This window comes from Perognathus longimembris, chromosome 11 (genome assembly GCF_023159225.1).
Source record: "Perognathus longimembris pacificus isolate PPM17 chromosome 11, ASM2315922v1, whole genome shotgun sequence".
NCBI lineage: Eukaryota > Metazoa > Chordata > Mammalia > Rodentia > Heteromyidae > Perognathus > Perognathus longimembris.
Window position 1 is genome coordinate 43,264,689 of NC_063171.1, and position 6,000 is coordinate 43,270,688.

Here is a 6,000-nt window from a genome sequence, read left to right on the forward strand (position 1 = left end):
TGGTTTGTGTTTTGTCGTTGAGACAAGATCTCACTATGTAACTCATTCTCGCCTGGAACTTGTTACCTTCTGGCCTTCTAAATGCTCCATCATGCCCAGTTTAGGAGGTATGGTTCAAGGCAGCTCTTTTGAATGGCTCAGTGCTCCCTCTGCTGTTATTTTTGTGTAATGTTTCAGAAACTATCAGTTGCTAAGATTTCCTGACTGCTGCTGTGTGTGTGTGTGTGTGTGTGTGTGTGTGTGTGTGTGTGTGTGTGTGTGTGTGTGTTGGTTTGGTTCCTGACTGCTGCTGCTGGGTGTGTGTGTGTGTGTGTGTGTGTGTGTGTGTGTTGGTTTGGTTCCTGACTGCTGCTGCTGGTGTGTGTGTGTGTGTGTGTGTGTGTGTGTTGGTTTGGTTTTTGCCAGTCCTGGGCCTTGAACTCAGGGCCTGAGCACTATCCCTGGCTTCTTTTTGCTCAAGGCTAGCACTCTACCACTTGAGCCATAGCGCCACTTCCAGCTTTTTCTGTTTATGTGGTGCTGAGGAATCGAACCCAAGACTTCAGGCATTTAGGCAAGCACTATACCACTAAGCCACATTCCCACCACCTCCTTCTCCCCCTTCCCCTTTATTCCCCCTCCTTCCCCTCCTCTTTTCTTCCTTCATTATTGGTCCTGGGGTTTGAACTCAGGGCCTGGGTGCTGTATCTGAGCTCTTTTTGCTCAAGGCTAATATTCTACACTTTGAGCCACAACTCCAGGTTTTCTGGTGGTTAATTGGAGTTGTCTCATTTCCTGTCCAGGCTGGCTTTGAATTGTGATCCTCAGACCTTAGCCTCCTAAGTAGCTAGGATTGTAGGTGTGATCCCTAGCACCTTGGCTCTATTCTTCACTTTTATCTAGACCCTCTTTTCTTCTGTTTTTGGTGTTTTCTGATTCTTTTTATTGAACAGTTTCTCCTCCTTGTGTACTCTTCCTTAAACAAGAGCCATACAAGTCAGTGTACAGCAGACCTGGTCTGCCCCAGCCCCTTAGCTTCCACAGATTTCTGGCATTCACCAGTTACTGGATTAGGAGAAACTCCTGTTTGAATTACCACTTTCACACTAGCCTGTTAGGCTTCCAGGACCTCCCTACTGTCCACAAGCCCTCAAGATCTTAGTACAATTAGTTGCCTTGGCCTTCATGGGTTTTGCAGCTGTTGCCATTTGTCCCCACCTGCATCTATTTGGGATGTCATCAGGATACATTGTCACCTACTTTTGGAATTGTTATACATGCTGTTCATGAACATTTTTTTTTTTAAAGGTGAGGAGTTCATTTTTTTTTTTTTTTTTTTTTTGGCCAGTCCTGGGGCTTGGACTCAGGGCCTGAGCACTGTCCCTGGCTTCTTTTTACTCAAGGCTAGCACTCTGCCACTTGAGCCACAGCGCCACTTCTGGCCGTTTTTCTGCATATGTGGTGCTGGGGAATTGAACCCGGGGCCTCACGTATACGAGGCAGGCGCTCTTGCCACTAGGCCATATCCCCAGCCCCCCATGAACATTTTTTTTGTCAGTTGTGGGACTTGAACTCAGAGCCTGGATGCTGTCCCTGAGCTCTTCAACTCAAGGCTAGTGTTCTACCACTTTGAGCCACAACACCACTTCTGGTTTTTGAGTGGTTAATTGGAGATAAGGGTCTCACGGACGGGCTGGGAATATGGCCTAGTGGCAAGAGTGCTTGCCTCGTATACATGAGGCCCTGGGTTCAATTCCCCAGCACCACATATACAGAAAACGGCCAGAAGTGGCGCTGTGGCTCGCATGGCAGAGTGCTAGCCTTGAGCAAAAAGAAGCCAGGGACAGTGCTCAGGCCCTGAGTCCAAGCCCCAGGACTGGCCCAAAAAAAAGAGTCTCTCGGAAACGTTTCTGCCCAGGATGGCTTTGAACCATGACCCTCAGATCTCACCCTCCTGAGCAGCTAGGATTACAGGTGTGAGCCACCTGTGTCTGGCTTGCTCATGAAATTTTTATTTTGATTCAGAACAGTTGTTCTGTTTTTATAAGATAATTCAGTGAAATTCAGAGAATTCAGGGGTTAGAAGCATGTCACAGGTGGTAGAGGGCCAGCCAATGAGTGAAAGTGTCAGATGCTGAGTTTGAGTCCCAGTCTCGGACAAAAAAAAAAAAACCAAAAAACAAAAAATCTTCTGTACCATCACCACTAACTCAGATTCCTGTGATCATTTTTGCAGTGTATAAATACAGAAAGATGCAGTAAAAAACAATCTATTTGTGAATATTACTGTATGTAAGTTATAAGTTGACAGAATTTATTTAAAAATTTTAAAACAAACCCCAGGGGCTGGGAATATGGTCTAGTGGCAAGAGTGCTTGCCTCCTACACATGAAGCTCTGGGTTCAATTCCCAGCACCACATACACAGGAAACGGCCAGAAGTGGCGCTGTGGCTCGCATGGCAGAGTGCTAGCCTTGAGCAAAAAGAAGCCAGGGACAGTGCTCAGGCCCTGAGTCCAAGCCCCAGGACTGGCAAAAAAAAAAAAAAATCCTAACGGCCTAGTATTCAAATATGATCACATTTTGACATAGTTCTTTTTCAAGGAATTTACAGCATTTGCTCTTTCCTCTATGGATACTGCTTTTTTTTTTCTTTTTCCTGTTTTGGTTTGGTTTGTGCCAGTCCAATGGCTTGAACTCAAGGCTTGGACACTCTCCTTGAACTCTTTTGCTCACAACTAGTGCTCTACACTTGAACCATAGCTCCATTTCAGGTTTTGTGTTTTTGTTGTTGTTATTGTTTGGTGGCTAATTGTAGATAAGAGTCTCACAGACATTCCAGCCTGGGCTGGCTTTGAACCATGATCCTCAGATCTCAGGCTCCTTTAGTAGCTAGGAATGGGTATGAGCCACTGGCACCCAACTATTTCTGTACTTTTCTGTATTTCACTTCAGAGCAAATACAGTCAGGCAAAACAAATATGTTTTTTAAAAAGTAATAGTTGTTTTCTCCCAGATAGTGTTTGAATTTGGAATCAAAGAAAAAAAAAGCATAGGAGTGCATCCTCCTATACTTCCCACTCAATTTATAAATGTTGGAGATTTTTCTTGGGCCATATTTCAAGTCCATAATGTAAGCTTATAGAATGTCCCCTGGCTCATACATAAGATCTGCCCTTGGCAATGTGACTCCGCCCTCAGCTGATGATACCTGAGGGGTAGGCAGAGCACCTCCCATCTTAGTTGCATGAGGGTATAAAGAACTCCCTGAGAGAGAGTTCAGGCGCCATTTTCCTTTCCTCTGTGGGAACTTGGCCTTGCCGGTCCTGCTGGCAATAAACTCTTTTGCTCTACGTGACTTCGCCTGTGGTCTTTGGTTCTCCTGGGATAATTTTACTTTCATCGGTGCCGAAACCCGGCCTTTCACATAAAGGTAGTATTTTATACTCACTTTATCCTCTCTTCTCAGCAGTAAGCCTTTTTTAATATAATTCCTTAATATAGATGGATTCTTTTTTAACAGTTACATTATATTCCATGGAAGAATATAATTTGGTATTCAATAATTTTCACTTTAAGGATAATTCTAGGGCTGGGAATGTAGCTTAGTGGTAGAGTGCTTGCCTAGGATACATGAAGCCCTGGGTTCAATTCCTTAGTTCTACTACATACACAGAAAAAGCCAGAAGTGGCACTGTGGCTCAAGTGGTAGAGTACTAGCCCAGGGACAGTGCCCAGGCCCTGAGTTCAAGCCCCAGGACTGGCAAAAGAAAGAAAAGAAAGGATAATTCTTTGTAGCCAGAGTAATTAGGCAAGACAAAGAGTTAAAGGGTAGCTGGTGCCAGTGGCTCACTTGTTACATCTAGTAAATTGGCAGGCTTACAGGGTCATCAGACAATAGTGTTTGTATATACCAAGAGCAAACTGTTTGAAAAAGAAATCAAGAAGGTAATTTCATCATAAAAGATACAAAATATTACACAAGAATAAACTTAAGGAAGTGAATTAATCTCTTCAATAAAAAACTATTGCCAGCCTTACATATGTAACTGTAACCCCTATGTATATCACCTTGACAATTCAATTAAATTAAAAAAAAAAAAACTATAGCCAGACAATGGCTCACACTTGTAATCCTAGCTGAGGACTGCGGTTTGAAGCCAGCCTGGACTCAGAAAAAGCCAGAAGGGTACTGTGGCTGAAGTGGTAGAGTGCTAGCTAGCCTTGAGCAAAAATTGCTCAGGAACCCATGTGCTGGTGGCTCATGCCTGTAATCCTAGCTACTCAGGAGGCTGAGATCTGAGGATTGCTGTTCAAAGCCAGCCTGGGCAGGAAAGTCCGTGAGACTGTTATCTCCAATTAACCACCAGAAGGCAGGAAGTGACATTGTGGCTCAAGTGGTAGAGTGCTAGTGTTGAGATGAAGAACTCGGGGACAACGCCCAGATCGAGTTCAAGCCCCACGACAGACACCCCCCCAGACACCCCTCCAGAAAAAAATTGCTTAGGGACAGCACTGCCCAATCCCTGAGTGCAAGCCCCAGAACTGCCCCCCCAAAAAAGAAGATTAAGATAAAGAAAACTATAAAACATTGGTGAACAAAATTGAAGAGGACATAAAAAAGTAGAAAGATAGCCCATATTCATGAATTGGAAGAAATAATATTGCTAAAAATATCCACAGTACCCAAACCAATATGTAAATTTAAGACACTTCCAATTAGAATGTCAATGGCATTCTCCACAACAATTGAAAAAAAGCAGTCCTAAAATTCGTATGGAAACACAATAGACCCCAAAGAGTCAAAGCAATCTTGAGCAGAAATGAGCTAGAGGCATACTACCTGACTCCAAAATACACCTCAAAGCTTAATGACTTGGAAGACATTGATCTGAAGGCCCTGTGAATTCCCTCTTCTACTTGAAACACACCTATAATGCTTTCATGGGAATTTGGTTTTTGAGACAGAATCTCACCAACTTTGCCCAGACTTGCCTTGAACTCTTGATGCTCCAGCCTCTGCCCCCTGAGTAGCTGAGATTACAGGAGTGAGTCACCATGCCCAACTCCTGCTCCCTACTTGAGCAGAGAGGAAAAGCTATGTGAGTGCACAGAAATGAGGCAGCTGTTTGCAAACCAGGAAAAGATACCCACCAGGAGCCAACACACTGGACTTGACCTTAGACTTCCAGCTTCCAGAATTCAATAAATATACTGAGAAAAGAACATGTTGTTCAAGCCACTCAGTCTGTGGTATTTTGTTTTGGCAGCCCAAGCAAACTAAGAGGAAAGAGAATTTATATTCATCCATGGCGTATGATAGTGCATGGAGCATCCAGTTTTCCCTACAACCTCAAGTCAACTGGATATTATCGGTCTTGCAATTCTCGCCAATCTGATAGAAAAAAAAATCTGTGTATTTTCATTTCCAGTTTTCTGATGAAGTACAAGATACCTTCATGTCTCTTATATATTGCTTCCTAGTAATTTTTTTTTTTTTTTTTGCCAGTCCTGGACCTTGGACTCAGGGCCTGAGCACTGTCCCTGGCTTCCTTTTGCTCAAGGCTAGCACTCTGCCGCTTGAGCCACAGCGCCACTTCTGGCCGTTTTCTGTATATGTGGTGCTGGGGAATCGAACCCAGGGCCTCATGTATACGAGGCAAGCTCTCTTGCCACTAGGCCATATTGCCAGCCCAACTTCCTAGTAATTTTTATACTTTGCTTGATTTGCTTTGATTTTTTGGATCTTTATTCTCTTTTATTTGTGTGCGTGTGTGTTCTGAGATTCTGAATCTAATTTTTTTCCAAAAGCAATACACAGAGATTCCAACACTGTGTTATTAAACCACCTTTTCTTTTGCCCATTTTCGTCAAATAGATACTTACATATACTTAAAATCTGTTTGTAGGGTCTACTCCACAGATCTGTTTCACAGTGACTTAATAATAAGAGTTTTTGTGGTTGGTTTGCTTGCTTGTTTTGAGACAGGGTCTCTCTGTGTATCCAGGCTGGCCTCAGAAG